The sequence below is a fragment of the Corylus avellana genome, chromosome ca7 (genome assembly GCF_901000735.1).
Source record: "Corylus avellana chromosome ca7, CavTom2PMs-1.0".
Taxonomy (NCBI): domain Eukaryota; kingdom Viridiplantae; phylum Streptophyta; class Magnoliopsida; order Fagales; family Betulaceae; genus Corylus; species Corylus avellana.
The window spans coordinates 18,848,300-18,868,381 of record NC_081547.1 but is presented as its reverse complement, the minus strand read 5'-3'; positions in this window follow the sequence as shown (position 1 = coordinate 18,868,381).

The window sequence follows — 20,082 nt, the reverse complement described above, 5'->3', positions numbered from 1 at the left end:
GTATATTAATGTACTCTTGGTAAAAACTTTCTAGATGCGTCGGGTTTTACAAACATTTTCTTCTTCACTTCGTCCTTCATGAGTTAAATTAAAATTCTTAGCATACTCATCATACAACTTATGTAGAACTTTAAGGACCATTCCAATATTTATAGTGGCTTCTAGCTATTCTAGATAAATTGCTAGGAAATAAAACTACTCACATTGTTTTTGATATTGGATCGAAAACTACAATCATTGCCATCAACAAATTACAACCCCAATACTTCTCAGACTTTATATTCATTTTTGCAGCCATTTCTCTTACGTAATCATTTTTATGCCTAAACTTCTTATTCAATACATCTTTTATTCTTCATACCTTAGGAAGAAATAAATTAGAAATTGGATAGTAACTTCCTGATACAATATTTGTCACCTCATTAAGAACTTCCAACATGAAAAACGTTTTCCACATTCATTCAATCTTCAAGACTTGGCATATAAAAACTTGATCTCTATCTTCATACCTAAGAAACACGTCTTTAAACTCTAATGCATAGGGTTCTTAAGTGAACAATGCTACTCGAGCTTGGTTCAATTAAACTCGACTCGATTATTAAATGGACCGTTCATAAACATGAAACTAAGCTTGATTATCAAACGATACAAACTCGGCTCGACTCGATTAGTGTTTGTGAACAAGTTCGTATAATTCGCTTATTAAGGCTCAACTCATATATATATTTATTAATATGTGTATATATATAAAACTTTTTTTTTTAAAAAAAAAAAAAAATTAGAATTCCCTAATTTCATTATTCAAATATACTTGTTCAGCTCTTACACAATATATATAAATTAAGAAACAATAATTAATTGATTATATATATATATAACTTTTTTTTTAATAGGAATTCCCTAATTTCATTATTCAAATAAAATTTGTTCAGCTCTTACAATATATATAAATTAAGCATATTAAATAATTTCATTATTTAATCATATGATCTAATGACAATTTAAATATTTAATCATATTATTCATATAATATAATAGGACCATATAATCAAATAATAATCTAACATTGTGTCATATGATCATGTAATCATTATATCATATGATCAAAAGATAATACTTAAATCGTATGATCATATGATCTAAGTATTATCATTAGACACTTAGAAATTAGGATAATTATGATTTATAATGAACATACTAATATAATGATTAAGTATCTATATACTTAGATTCAACAACAAAGTATGATTTAAGATTCCAAGTATCTAACAATTCTTAATAATACTTAGATATAATGATTAGGTATATAGATTACTTATACAATGACAATAAGATTCATATAATCCCAAATTAAGTGATTAGGATTGGAATCACCAATATGTTAATTACAATCATAAATTAAGTATATCATTAGAATTTAGATCACAGGATCATGTGATGTATAGTCATTAGATCATATGATCATATGATCTAAGTATTATCATTAGACAAAAAAATTATTATCATTCGATACATAATACCATATGATTATATAATAATTATCTTTGTTAATGTTATTAACTTAATACATGTTAGTTAATATTTATATTGACTATTGGTACTTTTCTACCATTGGATACTTAGGAATAGTTAGATTACATTATTTCATATCCAAGATCAAAATGATAATACTTTTTTGTTCGAGATCATATGATACAATCATTAGATATATATTAAGCATGTGTTATGAATTGTTGTATCATAACCCATAAATCTTTAATTAGAAAATAAGTTGTAACTTTAAGTTCAAATAATTACAAATAAAGCTATGAATACTAAACAATTAAGCTATAAGTATAATTACACAATCATATTTAAATTTATAGCTTAATTAGTTAATTCTTTTTTTTTTTCTCCTCCTTCGAGTATATTTATAGCTTAATTAATAGTTCACACTTCACACAAGCACATAATTTTGATTACTATTTATAGCTTAATTCATAGTTTATAGCTTAAGTATTATTATTAATCATAATTCATAAATATATATAATTACAAAATAAGCTATAACAATTCATAATCATACCCAGTGACTACATTGCCACCCAGCTTCGCTTCATGTGGCAATGGTCGTAACAATGTTAACAAAAAAAAGGCGAAAAGAGGCAATTACGAAGAGCAGTGGCAAATATTATAAAGTAAAGTTAAATAAAAATCTATTAAAAAGACAAAAGAATATAATTAATAAAATAAATAAACAATTCAACATATTTATTATATTATACATGAATGATATATGTTAATTGGCTTTTTCTATATATATTATGTTTGAAAATAATATTTACCTATACTTTTTAAAATTTATGTTTAATTTGAGTTACTTAAAGTTAATTATGGCTATAAGGCTATTTAATAGATCAAATTTAATAATATATGCAATGGCCTTTAAATTCATTCATGGATATAGAGGTAGGTGAACACTTATTTAAACATAAAGACTAAATTATATGTTTAAAATAGACCAAATTCAATAACACTTATTTTCATTGTGTTAGATATGTAATGCCCCGACAAATTACCGTTTTCAAAAGAGTTAAAGATTTTTTAACCGGTTAATAATTCCTTAAAACAAAGCTTTAAACCAAGTGACATAAACCTTCTTTGAATAAACCAAGCCCCTTAAGACCTTTTAGAAGCAAAAACCCAAAAATACCTTCACTGGCTGAGCGCTCGCCTAGGGGACTACACAAGCGCTCGCATGAACAGTGCAATACCTCTTGTGCAATACCCAATCGTATATCTGAGCATTTTTTTACCTTTGGTGAACATTATACGAGCGCTCACTGCTACAGTACATGAGCGCTCGCTGCTACAGTAAGCGAGTCCTTGTTGACCAATTTTCAGAGTCTTAGACAATACCCAAATTGCATGGCTGGAAAGTATTTTTAACCCGTTGTGAAGAGTACACGAGTGCTCGACACCATAGTACATGAACGCTCGCACCTTTTCATTATTTCTCTTGCAGTGTCCTCAATTTTTTCCCACCCACCCCCACTCGACCCTTTAGCCTCATTTTAGCCTCTGTTACTTCGATCCCTAGAACTGATGTGTGAGTGCAGTTGTGAGCCTTGAGTGTTTCCTTGGTGGTTTTGGAGAAAAGGAAGGAGAAAGTTTGAAGCCTTGCTATCTTCTAAGGTGATTCTTGACCCTTCCTTTGTGCTTCTTTTAATTATTGTTACTATTCTCTTAATGTTACAAGTTTTAAAGATGTCATAACAAGTTCTTATACCCGTTTTTCTTGTAAAGCTAAGAAAGATTTCAAAAGCTTTTCAACCCCACCCTTGTTCTCTATAAAAAGTTGCACGATTATATGTTTTGCGCTTAGATGTGCTTATTTCTTAACAAGACCAAGAATGTTTTCAAAAGGCTTTTAAACACCTCTTTGATTCTTTGTGTTGTGTTTTCTTGTAGTGTGTATGTTTATTTTGAACCTAGGAAAGGAAATACCAACCCATAGCCTTAGATAGAAGCCTAGAACCCATTTTAGGGCTTCTGGCCAAACCCTAGCCCCTGGCCAAACACTCGACCTAGGGATCGAGCGCTCGTCCAGAGCTCGGGTTACACGCCCTTTAGCCCCATAAATATGTACAAAGCTTTTAGCAGCCCTTTTCGTTAGATAGAACTTCCTAGAGTTCTCTAGTACTACTTATAACGATGAGTCGTATTTTGTTATAGCAGGGATTTGTAATGTCGGAGGACTCGAGCGAGCGTACGAGGTAAGTAAACACTTACGAACACTTTCCCTAAAAACGTGGGATATGTCAGCTGACTAACCACACTTATGATATGAGCATGTCTACTTTTTGTAATAACTTGGTAACTACTTTAATAATTGGTTGATAAGATGCATTGTATGACATAGTACATCGGTACGTGCGGTATAATGGTCATTGGCTTACTATATAGAGTTGATTCTATGGTCAAAGGTGTGTGTGGTTATATAGGCATTGGATCAAATGGTTGTTTAGTAACCAGAGCAGCCATTGCCTAATTGTTGGTCATTACAACACGTACATCATTAGCAGCATGGGACACCCGAGGTCGGACTCAGTCGGGCTGTTAGTGTCATGAATGGTAGCGTACAATGGCCAGGGCACCACCATTATATTACAGGTCCCTCAGTATAGCGCCAACCCTGCTGAGAAAAGGGTAATATTTCAGGTAAACTATATATGATAGTTACGGCTTATAAGCATTAGTTTTGTTGCATTAAAATACTTAGGTGATTGCTGCGGGTAGTACACCACTATTTTATTAGCCAAACAATACTTTTATGGTGTATTAATAGAGACAATACCTCATTTTCAATGTTTACCAAAAACCGCGTGTTTACTTTTTCTTAATAATAATAAGGGAAAATTACAGTTTACCCCACAAAGTTGACAGCGTTTTTCAATTCAAATACCAAAGTTTTAATTTTTGCAATCCACCCCCACAAAGTTCCAATATTTTTCAATTCAACCAATATTATCCCAAAATTCTCATACTGACCCTGATTTTTATTTTTATTTTTTTTAATTTTTTATGAGAAAAAAAAATTTTGGGGGGTGCAAAAATGGCCATATGGCCAAAGAGCCACCCCGAATTTTTTTTTTTTTTTTTTCTAAAAAAAGAAAAAAGTTATGGGCAATATGGGAAGTTTTGGATACAATTGCTCAAATTAAAAAAAATTGGAACTTTGGGCGGGTGGATTGCAAAAATTGAAACTTTGGTGTTCGAATTGAAAAACGCTATCAACTTTGGGGGGTAAACTGTAATTTTTTTAATAATAAGCTTATGTCATACCCAATTGTGAGGTTTACTTACTAAGTTGTTAGACTTACGCGGTTATTACTTTTATAGGGAGCTTGTTCCTAGAACCCAAGAGTGGTTTGGTTGCCACTATAGACTTTGCATTAAGATCTTCATGCTATTATCAGGTTTGCTTTATATTATTAATTGCTCCATGTCTTTAAATTGAGAATTATATTTGTCCATGTAATGATTTATAGATTTCTCAGATTTATTTCACCTTCATTTGCATTAACTTTGATAATGCTTAGAGAGGTGATTCCCCATTTAGCCACCAATTGGTTAAACTGGGGTAATTGTCAGTAATCCTGCTAAGCTGGCCAATGTCAGTTTTGGGGGTGTTACAGATAGCAATAGCATCATTACTCTATTTAGTCTACTTTCACCTACACATGTAAAAATGTTTTTTGAATTTTTCATTGCATCTAATACTCTAACCAATGTCATTGCTTTACTTAGACTACTTTTACCACGTTAGACAAGTCAAGTGAATTGTCGATCAAAACTTTTTCTTTTTCTCTAATCCATGTGGATCGTCAATCCAGTGAAGTGGGTATAGGCTGTATAGCTGTAAAGCCATGGCAACGCATAGCTGCTTCTAATGTCCACGAAAATTGTACATGTTGACTTGATCCAACGATGTTCATTGAATCATTATCTCAAAAATTTTAAGCGACGTTCAATATCACACATGACTTCAATTTCTCCAAACGACGTTAACGTAGGTGAATTTTAAATGAATGGAGATGCTAACCAATGTGCTTTACACTCGACGTGACTTGGTCAGCAACCATAATATGACTAGCAAAAATCATTTGAGGCGAATGTCTTATGGGCTCGACCTAGTTGGAAGTGACAAACGGCTGGATTTGTTGGGCAGACTTGGCCCTGAAAAACAACGATTCGGACTCCCATACTTTATTTTCACCGTTTTCAAGTCATCTTCTCAAAGCTACCAGATCCTTGTTTGTTTCTTCCAGTCCCACCATTTTCTCATAGATAGTCACACATCGTCATCTACAACGTCTCTACCTTTTTTATTTATTCTGAACACTCTACTTCACTATCTACATCATCATACATTCACACCTACTCACATGTTATGGGGTAGACAGTGGCCATATGGAGGAGTGCTTCGTGTACTCAATGTTGTCCTATGGAGTGTCAAGGAAGAGCTGTTGTTGTGCGATGGTGACTGTCGAGCCGAGCTCGAGCTCACGCAGAAATCCCACCTTAACGAGCCAATCTCAAACACAAAACCGCGACTCATTTCAAGCTCGAGCTCGAGCAAATACTACTCGCTCAAGCTCAGCTCGATAACACCCCTACTAATACATCTACCAACATTAAATAAGTGTTATTTCATCATGTACAAATATCCAAAATCAATTTCTTTGAGGACAGTTGTAATTGTTTTGCAATTTCACTAAATTGCATGATATGACAATCCGCTGAAACTAAGTATTTTATACATTCCATAATACAATCAACAATATCCCAATCTCACCAAGACCATCTTGTACCAAAAAATTCATTATATTCTCACAACAACGCACACAAAATATTTTCGCCCAAATGATAATGGTACTTTCAAAGCAAAATCATCTTTCAAAATTTTTATAGCAAAATCTTTGTATCTTGCATTTTTTATTGTAAATATAGACACTACAAAAATCATAATTTTTCCCAGCATTCGGAAAAAAATATTGGTTCGATCGAGCTTCTTCATCACCTATATAAACCATGTAAACCTTTGTTTTATCTTTGCTGTGTGCGTCACACCGCCACTTCTTGAAATATTTTGAATTAGTGACATCTACTCTAGCCTACAAGTTTCAAAGACAACGTCCTCCTTAGATTTCTTGAAGTTTTAGCAAGCGTCGATCGAGTAAAGAAGACGAGTATCTTGTAAGTAAATTTTATATTATCTTGTAACTGACTCATACTTTATTGATTGTTGCCTTTTCTTGTTCTCAAAATTTCGCAAAGGATTTGTACTGCACTTTAATTTTTTTTCGGATTTCAAAATCATTAATATAAATAAAGCTCATGAAAAGTATGTAAATTCATTATAGGTATTATACTGAAGTAGATAATCTCAAATGACAAATCGTTAATTTTGAAGGACTCAAGAAGTGAGATTTATAATTAAAGTATAAATTAATTTATTAGTAAAATTGTAAATGAAAATAACTAAAAGTGTAACTGCATTATGAAGTAACTTTGTTTTATTACGAGTCAATACATATAAGAGATTAGGATGATAAAAAAAAAAAAGAAAAAAAAAAAAAGCAAGCCTGGCCAAACTTTTATAGCTAGTAATCTCATTATAACATCAGGAAGGATCATGATCATGACTCCCTTAACCCACCTCCCTCAGCCACACACAAACTTTCGAAAAACATAAATGAAGGTATGAGAGAGCATTGGCTCAACTTTAGCTACTACTACTCAATGGAAACATGAACGTTTTATGAAGATCACATCCTCAGTGTTAACCATAGTAGAAACTATGAGTAATGAGTTTATTGAGTTATATCTCCCATCGTCTCAATAGATAAGATTTAGATGTATTTTGAGTTCAAATTTCAAACTAAACATGTGCTGGAAAAACTAGAAATGAGAGAAACTACAAAACACAACACAATTTTCTAAGGACTTACAACAATTCAAAAATACAAGTACCAAGAAAACACAAGTACCAAAAAACTGAACAAAAAAACAAGCTACAAATTTCCTAAAAGCTAATAATAGGCTTCATGTACATATAATCACAAAAGCCATTTATTTCTTTTCTTGAAAGGTGGTATGTTCATCTGGTTATGTGTTCACCACGCTTCTTGATGCCTTTTATTATGCTACCAACTGTCAAAACTCTTGTTGGATTTTTGCTGACTGAGTTTGAGCAGGCAAATTCTTTAGGACTGTTGATGGATTTTCTTTTTACAATGGTTCACCAAGCTTCTCGTCTGTTATTCAATCCTCCATATTGTTGATTAAATTGGCATATTCTTTCCGTCTAAAGGGGTGAATAAATAATTCCATTAGAGCAAATAAAAAAGAATTGAGACACTAAAATGAAATTTCATTGTGAAAGCAAATAAGGATATAAAGGAACCTCATTCATGAAAAAATATCTTTAAGTAATGAACTGCACCACGCAAGAACTCACCATGAGCAGAGTCACGAAAGTGATCAACATATCAATTAAGTAGCGTGTAAGTCCCAAAACGTGATCATATATAGCCGTGAACTCTTCATGTTTCTTTGTGCTCTGCTCATAACCTTTTTGGCGGGCAAAACTTTTGTCAAGTACCTTCGCGGTCTTTATCTCGCAGGAGGTCCATCCGACAGTATTGATGAGATTTTGTCAATTATTCAAAATTGCGACCTTGACTCCAGCCCAGAGTTTATTGACGTTGTGGCACAAACCAAGTTGGTGACCGGGTCAATTTAGCCACCAAGCTGAAGGCAATGATTCCTACAGTAGGTGCAAGTTTGAAGGGGCATAAGAAAGCAATCAAGCCCCCAACCTCGTTTGTCTTACATTTCGCTTTTTTTTTTTTTTTTTTCCTATTTGTTGGGATTTACACGCTATTTAATTGATATGTTGAACACTTTCGTGACCCTACTCATGGTGGGTTCTTGCGTGGTTCAATTCATTACTTGAAGATATTTTTTCATGAATGAGGTTCCTTTATATGGATCAAGATCCCGGGCAATGCCTTAAAAATTGCCAGCTAGCACTTTTACAAATCTAAGCCACCGGATATATCTAATGGCTTAGAATAGCTTTGGCAACAAGCTTTTGTAGCTGTTTCAAATGACAACTGGTGTGGCTACAAGTGAACTTCAAATGAAAAACCTAAGAAAAACTATCGAACAATGATCACACTACCGAACTGGTATTCCTCTTTTGAGTTCTTTGTCCATTTTCGCAGTTTGTTTTGGTCTTTTAATGGGTTTCCTGTATAGGGGTTTGGGGTTGTTACGCTGCTATTTGTTATTTGTTGTCTCTCTGTTTGGTTTAGAGGCTTCTAAATTTTTTTAAAGCAGTCAGTACAGATGAGTCCTAAATTTTAACGTCTCTAAAGCTGATAACAATTTTATAACAAAAATGGTGAAGACTTCTAAGGAATAATCTCATGTAGCTGCTCTATTGCTTTAAAAATAAAAAATAAAAAATTGCCATGCAGACTTTGAATAAGGTTTTTAGTATTTTACTTTTTTTGTTCTACTCAATATACTACTTTGTTTTTTTTTTTTTTTTTTTTTTTTGAAAGAGCACAATTTAAACTAAACCTAAGAGTAAGAGCTGGTTCAAAAAGAAAAAAAAGAAAAGGTTTTGGAGTGAGAAAAAAAATTATTTGTACCTTAAAATGTGTTTCTACATTTTTTTTTTATTTGTATATTAGTCAAGTACAACTATACATTTGTTCATACTTGAAAGAATAATACGTCTCATATTATGTTGACAAGTTAAGTGCTATGCTTTTTTTAGGTAATCGATGGATTCAATCTTACACCAACACCTCTTGCTGATAGTGCTGTTAGAATAATTTCTGGTACGGTGTGAACACGAACTCTGGGGTGAACCCCTGAAATAGAGAAAGTAAACACGAAGAGAAAATGCCCGGTGTTGAGCGTGATCTCCCTCTGTTACTCAAGTAAGATCTCTAAGAATATCGTGTAAGCTTTAGAATAATTAAGCGTGTCGAATGATACCTGGGGTCTAGCCTATAAATAGGTTAACAAGGTTTACCAGATTAGAACTCCTTCTTTGATATTATCTCTGCTTCGCGATGATCCTATTCGAGTCTTGTAATTTGATCCTCTCACTCTTGGTATTATCTGTGTAGTTTGATTTGAATAGGGAATAGCAATCCCATATGAACTTTAACATTATCCTTATGATATTGGATAATGGTGACAAGTCTCTTACCTAGTGGAAGTCATTTACTGAAAGCTGAGAGTTTGGATAACCAACGATGTCTGTTTGTAACGACAAGTGATCCCCGGGAAACGAAGGGTTTGATACTCCTAGGAAGTCTGTTCTCGAGAGTTAGTCCATGGTCAATCGGGCCACAGCAGTACTCATTGTTGATTCTTCTAGGCCGGATCTTTATTAACTTTGATGCCTACTGAATGGGACTTGGAGCGTGGCCTTATGGATGGACCATAGGCCTTCAAGTTACCAAGCCCAAATGTGATACATTTATTCCTAATAGTTACCCCCTCAATTCCATTACTCGTGGTACTCGGGTAAGAGGAATTTCGTTTGAAGGCTTCGGACCTTTGTCTTGTCTTGGTATGACTCATTGTAGTATGTTGCGGGTCCAGTGTGACAGTATATCTTCGATTTTACTGATATAGTATTGCAAATCTCGAGATTTTCTGACACCATCCCGTCACAACGGCATGACTCCTCTTTTCCTGGTTGCAGGCTATCCTCTTTGATGATGCATTAATGCTTTTGTCTTATACTCATCAAAACACCATCCTTGGTTATTGCGTGTTGTCTTCTCATTGAGTAACCAGTCGCACTTTTTGATTTTTCGTACACGCGTCTTGAATTTTGTAGTTCCCAAAGCGTTTCTTTGGAGGACTATTCAACAGGCAGATTTGGGGGTGATTCATCATCACGTTCATTTAAGGCAATTGCGTGCATCCACGTGCCTTCCTTGTAAAAACCCTAAACCTCTGATTTGGGGATTCTTTAACGCTTTCTCTGTTCCCCTTCTTTTCTCACTTTCTTGCTTTCTTGGGTCTTCTTACTTTCTTGTCAAGAATGGCTTATGGTTCCCGATCGTTCACCTTTGTCAACAGTGCCGACGACACCGTTCACGGCTCCGACAAGCGTGTTCACCAATCCTTACTTTTCGGAGCTGAACCTGCCCATTGTGAAGATGCTTCTTTTGATGATGGTCCTCAATATACCTTGGACTTTGCCATGAGTCTTAGGTCACGGTTGACATTGAACGATGAAAGGGTGCTTCGGCATAACTATGATTTCCCTTCGACGGTTCGTCTTCATTTCGCCGGTCCTAACACCGGCGCCATTTCTCGCGGGCTCCGATTTCCCTTCCCAATGGTGGTGAGGGTGCTGCTTAGCTCTTTGGGTTTGTCCCCCTATCAAATTTTGCCCAACGCATGGAGGTTTTTCTTTGCCTCCTACTTGCTTTGGCCCACCTTCTTTAAAGGTCGTAGGATGACGGTTTTGGAATTCTTGACTCTCTACTATCCACTCCATTACAGGATTGGTTTGGTAAATTTCACGGTAAGGGGTTGCTTCGAAGAAGACCAGGGCTAAGAAGAAAGTCTCCCCAGTTCTGGCCACAAAGAAGGTTGCTTCGAAGATGACCAGAGTTAAGAAAGTCTTCGACTATGGTGGAGACTTTTGCAACTGAAGCTCTTCCATCCGATGCTTCTGCATCCGGGGATCCTACATCCGAAGCTCCTGCATCCGGGGCAAGTGCGTCCGAGGTTTCTGCATTCAGGACTCCTATACCCTAGACTTTTGTATCTGGGATTCCTACGCTCGATATTTCTGTATCCGGGACTCCTGCTCTAGAGATTTTGTCATTTAGGACTCCTGTGCCCGAGACTTCTATTTTCGAGACTCCTGTGTAAGGGTGTAAATGAGCTGAGCTTGAACGAGCTTTCCTTGTTTGGGCTCGGCTTGTTTAAATTTTACTCGAGCTCGAGCCGAACTTAAGGATGAGCCAAAAAAATCGAGCTTGAGCTCGAGCTCATAATAAATCGAGCCGAGCCGAGCCAGTTCACGAGCTGACTCTTATATTTAATTTAATTTTTTTTTATTATAAATTTAAACTTCCAGTACTCTTAAACGGCTCAAGAAGTCAGCTTGCATATGAGCATTTGCTTAGTCTGGCTAGCGAAGTATGAAGCTCGAGTCAATACAACAAGGCACTTGATTTCGAAGAGAAAGGATATGCATCATTTTATAATAAAATGATGCTATTAGAAAAAAAAAAAATCATCAATTTTTAATATTAATATGAGGAATTATGTGAATAACTACCAATTTGAGCCTTATACGAGCTGCTCACGAGCTTAGCCGAGTCGAGTCGAGTTAGCTTCATTTAATATTCGAGCCAGGATTCGTGTTCACGAAACGCTTCATTTAATATTCGAGTCGAGCACGAGCTGAGCCCGAGCTTGCTCATGAGACACTTCGCTCACTTAACAGCCCTAGTCCTGTGCTCAAGATTTCTGCATCCAGGACTCTTGTGCCCTTGACCTATGTATCCGGGACTTCTGCGCTCGAGATTTCTGCATCCGGGACTATTGTGCCCGAAATTTTTGCAATTCCTGCCCACCAGTGGAGACATTTCCCATCTTCGAGTGCCTTTCTATTTTCCTCAATTTCTGCCCCACCGGTGGAGACATTTCCCATCGCCGAGCGTCTTTCTGTAGATGCGGTTGGGGACAATGTTCTCCTATTAGCCGACATTCTTGATCCCCCGGGAGATGCTAAGCCGATGTCTCCCAGGAATTCTATCGATTTTTCACCGGTTTCTACTGCATCGGTTGACGTACCCAAAGCTTCGGGTACCAAACGTAAAGCTGACGAGGGCAAAGGTTCTATAAAGGAGCCTTTAAAAAAGGCCATGTTTGCCGAGGATGAGGCAGTCCTCGATTTGAGTAGCCTAAATGCCATGTTTTCGTCCTTTCCCTAACCCTCCTATGAGGAATCGGAAAGGCCAGCTACTTTGGAAAAGTTTCTAGGATTTGAAGGGCTACCCCGTGGGGGTGGATTGCCAAACATTGAAGAAACTCTTGAGGTAGCGCCATTAAGTACCCTTGTGGCTATCCCGGATGACTCCAAGCCTAAAGATACTACCTGGGAAGCCATGACAGCGCAGTCTGCGGATATCCCAATCTCTACTCATTTTCAGCTTCCAAGGAACTTTGAGTTGGGGGCAATCTTCCAGTGTTCCAGTTCCTCCAGCTAACAGCCTGACTTCCCTTCTTCATACTTTTTCGTCTTCTTCTGCTTCTTCCAGAACTCATGCCCATGTTTCCGAAGGTGTCTATGCATGCTCCCCCACTGGGGGCCCATCTGGGAGAAGGTCTTTGCTGATACAGTCTTTGGGAAATGGCTTGCAAGACAATCCATTGCAGGCTATTTCTAAGCTCATTGCCGCCGGTTATACCCAAGGAGAGGGGAGAACCACTACAGAAGGGTTAATTGACAAAATAGTCCACCACCATTATTCGGTGAGTTATTCCTTCCCCTTGTTTTTCTATGACCCATCCTCTTTCCTTCTCTGAAATTTTTCTTGTTTCCCAGTTTTCGGTTGAATTGGCCAGTTGGTATAACAAATTCTATGATGGGTTAGTTGAACCGTCAGAAACCGTAGGGCCCTAAGAAAAGGTTAAAAGTCTGAGCACTGAAATATCTCGGTTACAGGGTGTCGCTTCTAACGTGGACACCTTAAAATAAGCACTGGTGAATATTAATTGGAAGCTTCTTTTGAGTCGTCGAGATGTTGTGAATGCAAAGTCTCTTCTGGCGGCAAGTGAGGAGAACAATCGGCTGTTAGCTGCACAAGCTACCAAGAATTCTCGTAAGTTGAAGGATGTTTAGAAAACCCTTGAAGACACTCGGAAAGCCTATGAGGGCATGCAAAAGGCCCTTGAAGACTCTCAAAAAGCCTTGGGGGACTCCAGAAAAACTTTAGAGGGTTTGCGGGCACAATTGATTAAATCGAAGGAGTGAGAGAAGTGGGCTAGGGGATTGTTGGCCACCGCTGAGCTGGCGATTGAAGATTCTGAGAGGGAATACGGGAGACTGCGAGCGAAATACCGGTTCTGGAAGGCTACAACCTCAAGGGCTTTGAAGCAGCTGTCATCCTTCCCCTGGATCCAGGACAATTTGTGGGTCCATGCGTTCAAATGGGGTGATAAGCGCTGAATGTTGCACATTCAAGCCCCTTAACTTGCATTTGTTAATTTCTTAGCATTGTTGTTTGTTTGATTTTGTTTTGTTTTGTTTTGTTTTTTTTGTGTTTCAGGGTTTTATTTGATAGATGCAAGAATTCCAATGAAAATTGGGCTTAAAAGAGCATGTGAATGCATTCTGGCGGCCTTGGGATCTAGCTCACAAAACCAAGGGCTCGATTGCACCAGCTCTCGAGCGCACCATCAGCTAGGCTCGAGCGCACCTACACTCAAGTGCATCAGCACCTAGGCTCGAGTGCGTGCAAGTCCTTTGGGATTGAGTGCACTCGGGCGTACAACACACGGTAGTAGTGCTTTTCCACCTTGGATTTGGTTTTCAGTCTCCCACTTGGACTAGGAGATTGACCTACAATTTTCCTAGGGTTTCTAGGGCTTCTAGGGTTCTCCTAATTCCTATATATAGGCCTCTAAACATTGAAGAAAGATACCACTGCCTAGAGCAAAAATTTAGCAAATATTTTTTGGAGGATTAGAGGAGTCATGAGCGGCTAAAACCCTTTGTGGGGTATTGATCTAACCCTATCCAAGCACAATGGTTTGATTGTATCTTAATTTATAGATTTTCAGTTTATGAATGTTGGTTGTATAACTATGAGAATTTCTACAATTTGATGTTATTCTTAATGTTTAAATGCAATTGTTCTTAATTTCAAAGCCAATATTAGTGAAATTCTTATCTTGTCTTAGAAAGTCTTTTACTTTTATTGAACTCAAATCATTTTTATTTTTTGTGATTATGGGGATGATAGTTATACAACAGGTTTAATTGACATATGATTAAAAGGGTTAGATAGGTCATACTTAGGAAAGACGGGTTGTACCGCATCTTAGTAGTTAGGTGGACTATCTGTGTCAACCAAAAATGGGTTATACTATTCCCTTGATTGTATGTATCCTATTAAAGAATTAGATAATCCATACTTAGGGAAGATGGGTAGTACCGCATCTTAGTGGTTAGTTGGACGATCTGTGCCAACCGAAGATGGAGGTATTTTCTTGTTTATTTATAGGATGCATAAAATGAATTTCTATAATTAAATATGATTAACCATTGTTGTGCGGATAAAGGTAAAGTCAATACCCTGCACTCTGTCTCTTATATTTCAAAGTCTCTTTTGCATTTATTTCATGTACTTAGTTACAAAACAAATCACAAATGCTTTTCTTAAGTTACTTTTAATCTTTATAAACTTGATAACAACACCCTTCCAATCCTTGAGGTTTGACACCCTCTCTATAGCCATATCCTACAAGGATTCGTCCTATTGCGAGTAGTAATTTATTATTGGTGTATTTTTGCTTTAAAAGCCGACATCAATTTTTGGTGCCATTGCTGGGGACTCCTTAATGGTTACATTTTTATTTTCTGTTTCTTTTCCTTCTTTTTCATTTTTTTTTTTTGGATTTTTTTTTCTTTTTCTATTTCAGGTCCGCAGCTGCGCAAGAGCCCCAGCACACCTGCTCTCAAGCCCAGCCATCCTCGAGCCCAGCATTGGCAGTGCACTCAAGCTCACCCTCTAGTGTGATCGAGCGCACCTACGCATCCTGCCAGATTTTTCAGCACACTGCGTGTGAGCGCATCGGCAATGTGCCTCTCCTCTGTCGACAGTGCGCTCGAGCGCACCTATGGCGCAGTGTCTGTTTCCAGCAGCTGCAACTTCTGAATTCCAGCACACCTACGGGCAGTTTGTGAGCTTTTAGTTTCTATTTTTATTTTTCTTTTAGTTTATGTTGGGTCACCATTCATTATCTTTGCCTTTAATTACTCATGACCCCGATATTGAACACACTCTTAGACAACTTAGGTCCAAAAGGAACTCTAATTTGGTAGAAGAGCGTACCATTGGGACCATGGGTGACCCTATAGCTTTGAGAGATCACTATCTCCCGGCCACATTCACTTCCCCCTCATGTCGCAGGCTGTCGGATATTATGGCAGATCTCTATGAAATTAAGCCTAGCACCATTCAAAGTTTACCACCTTTTTATAAGGCTTAGCACTAAAAACCCTTATGACTTCCTCAATTAATTCCTAGCAATATGTTCTACCATTAAATTGACTGGATTCACTAAGGATGCCCTAAGGATGCATCTCTTTCCTTTCTCCCTTAAGGAAAGAGCCAAACATTGGTTTCATTCCTTGGCACCCAATTCCATTACTTCTTAGGCTCAATTGCAACAAGAATTTCTTAAGAAGTATTTTCCCATAGGAAAGACCAATGAGATTAGGAGAGCTATCACTAGTATCTCCCAATATGAGTGTGAGCAATTCCATGAGACCAAGGAGAGATTGAAGGACCTTCTTAGATCATGCCCACACCACATTGTCCCGAAATGGCAGCTAGTGCAAAGCTTCTACGATGGCTTGATCGAGCCTCATAAACAAATGGTTGATGCGTCGTGTGGGGGGACCTTTATGATGAGGAGTGAGGATGAAGCATGGACCTTTTTTGAGAACCTTAGTGATAATTCTGGACATCATGTTTCAACTAGTCGTAGGCAATCTACACCCAAGGCTCCAAATGCTAAAGGTCTTTTTGAGATAGGAAAGCCTAGTAATAGTGTCAATCCCGAGATGGCCATTCTATCTCGAAAGATAGACCAGCTTATGGTAGCGGTAGCCGCTTCCTCTCATAGGACCACAACACATGACCCATGTTCAGTTTGTTTTAGTCCTATGCATCAAGATATTGGTTGTCCCTCAGCTGGGAATTTTCCTAATGTTTCTAATGAGCAGGTCAATGCAGCATTCTCACAACCGGGTAATGATCCTTTTTCCAATACTTATAACTCGGGGTGGAAGAATCATCTGAACTTCTCATGGAAGGCTCAAGTTTCGAGCAACTCAGCTCTAGGACTGCATAATCAAGTTCAATTTAAAAATCAGCCCTATCAACCTTCTTCCACATACTGGCCTCCACAGAAGCAGTATTAGGCTGCACCACCTCCTCTGTTAGAGATTGACCTTCAAAATATGGTGTTGAATATTCTCAGCAAGGTGGAGGATACTAATCAGATTGTGAAGTCTCAATTCTTAGGCCATTGCTAGGCTAGAGGCTTAGGTCGGACAAATGGCTAATACCCTCAACATGAAGGAAGAAGGGAAGCTTCCCTGTCAGCCGGTCGTAAATCCTAAGGGACTCTACATGGTAGAAGGAAGTACTTCTCATCTAAAGCAAGTCCAAGCTATCACAACACTGAGAAGTGGGAAAAAAGTCGACAATCATGTAGAAGAAAAGAAAGATGAACAAACTAAGGCTCCGTAGAATCTACATCAGGACAAGGGTAAGCAAGTAGGGTAAGCCGCGGGTCCCATTCCCAGAGCGTCTCAAGGTACCCTCCCACTTCAGGAAAGAATGAGAGAAAAGACAAGACATCATGGAGGTTTTCAAGTAGGTCAAAATCAACATCCCACTCCTTGATGCCATCAAGGCAATTTCGGCCTATGCAAAATCTCTCAAGGACTTATGCACTCACAAGAGGAAGAATCGGGAACACATTCCCAAGAAAGTCATTCTTATTGAGCAAGTGAGCTCCTTAATTCAGCATAACACTCCTCCAAAGTTCAAGGACCCTGGAGCTCCTACAATTTCATGAACCATTGAAAACACTGAGATTGAGAAAGCTTTCCTCAACTTAAGAGCTGGTGTGAATTTGGTTCCATACTTGATTTATCAGCAATTTGGCTTAGGGGAACTGAAACCTACAACTACTATCTTACAATTGCCTGATCAATCTATCAAGAAACCCCGAGGGATTGTGGAAGATGTCATCATCAAGGTGGACAAGTTCTACTTCCTCGTTGACTTCATAGTTCACGACACAGAACCCGTCCCAAATCTAGAGAAGTAGATTCCTGTCATCCTCGGGCGACCTTTCCTAGCCAAAGCCAATGCATGCATCAACTGTCGGATCAGAGTAATGGAGATCTCCTTTGGGAATATGAAGATCAGACTGAACATCTTCAATGCCTTCCAACATGCACTTGATCGGAATTGATGTTTCTTCTTGGATGACATTGCAAACACTATTAAAGATCCACCTCCTAATACTCGAACTAAAGCTCCATCACGAAGAAACCCACCAGAACCTATGCCTCTCACTTCAAGTACTCTATTGCCTGATGACAACCCCACAAGAGACATATTTCATTCAGAGGTTACTAAAGTTGACTTCATTGGGTGGAGAATATTTTGTCAACTTCCTTGGCTGCCCCAGTGTTTGAGGACCCCCATAGAGATGAAAGGTTGATCACTGAACCCGTTTCGGACAAACACATTGAGTATCGCCATGGGAAGTCTCAAGATCTTCTACAAAAGCATATAAAAAAACATTTTTCATTCCAGAAACAACCCAAGAAAACCAATCCAAACATTAGCAATACTCTTCCCTTCCCCCATTCAGTGAAATAGATAAATGACCCAAAATTTCAAACTTCACCTATTCGGTTAAAGGAACACCCCAAAACCTTAAAAATTTAACAAGATAAGTTAAAGAAAAATAGAAAATGAGTGCAGAGAGTGAGATTTACAACAAAAAATGAGCATGAGCAAGGGAGAGAAGAAACACCCAAGGTTGGAAAAATTAAACACTTACCCAGCTAATTCTTGTTTGGAGACCGAGAAACACAGGGGCCAGAGTTAGGCCAAGATCCACCGCTCCAGTCGCTTTCCTCCGCACACCGACAGTGTCCATGCCATTATGTGCACCATGACTTTCTGGAGAGGGAGAGAGAGAGGGGACAGAGAGTGGTTTTTGTTTTGAAAGACTCTAACAAAACAATTTCAAATTTCAAATTTTTTTACACATGGCATTTTTTAGGCCATTTGTTGTAACGAATAGCCTAGATTATCAAAATTGGGGGCCGGCAATTTTTAAGACATTGCCGGGGGTCTTGATCCTCCTTTATATCCTTATTTGCCTTCACAACGAAATTTCGTTTGGTGTCTCAATTCTTTCTATTTGTTCTAATTTTGACTTTTTAAAGTTTCTCTACCATTAGGGAGGATTTAGCAAACATTAGTCTATTATTTTTCTCAAAAGAAAGTTGTTCTTTGTCCTAAATTTTCTATTTTATTTATTTTCTTAAGAAATTATGGGTAGCTTTCTCTACACATTTCATCCCACGGGCTTGAGAGTTTGTTGAAGAATTTCTCTAACAATACTCATTATTTTGGTGGGTTTACCAAAAAATAGTATTTTCTAACAGTTTTAACATATTCTTCAAATTGACGGATATTGCATAATTCTAGCTTAAATGGCATAAAATTAGCATCATCTTGAAGAGTTGGTTCTCTAGTATAACCACAAATTTGTTCTTTAATTATATTAACAAAATACCATAAAACATCTTCTAAATTTAGGAAATTAGTTAGTAAAACAGTTTGTTGTTGCTTACCTTCTTCTAATTTTTCCCATTATTGCAACCACTGCAAGGTGTCCCCGTGAAGTGTTGCCGCAAGATAGTCAAGAAAACTTTCTTTTGTCCATATATTTTTGTAGTTACTTAATATAACGGACAAAGATTGAGCCCAATCATCAATTACTTTTATATGATCTTTAAAATAAATATTTGTAAGATCAAGATAAGTTCCATTTTGAGCAACTAGTTGTTTATATAGCCCATCTCTTCTTTTATATGAAGGACTAGGGAAATAACTGTTTTCTTCTTTTATTCCACAAGAAGATGATTTAACTACTCCTGTATCTATATTTTCAGCATTGAACTCATTAGTTCCCCAAGTTCCAAACTCTTGTGGATCTAAAAGTTCTTCTATTTTTCTTTTCCTTGAAGAAGTGTCTTGTTTTTCTTTTTCACTTTCACTTGCTACATTTGCTGTGTGTGTGAAATTTGAAGATAGATTTTCTTCGTATCATCTTCATCATCAGAAACAAACAAAGTCGTTTTATAATTAAAATGGGTTAAAAGATTTTTATATTCAAGATAAGTTATTTTCTATTGACGTATGACTAGAAATTCAAGTCAGTGGGGCCTTGTGTTTTTCCTTTCCTTGTGGGTTTTGGAGACTTCTCTCCTAACTTGACTTGTAATCGGAAATAGGGTAACTGACTTGTGAATAAGCCGACTATCACTCCTATATAAGCAACGCGATATTCAGCCTTTGTGGTTAAGAAGTTAGAGAGCACCGCACAAGCAAAAAAGAGTAACACAGTGAGAAGGTGGGCTGCTATGTAATAGTCCGAGGAGCCACATGTGTGTTTTCTTCTTGGTTTTGGAGAAGCCAAAGCAAGAGAGAAAACAAGAGG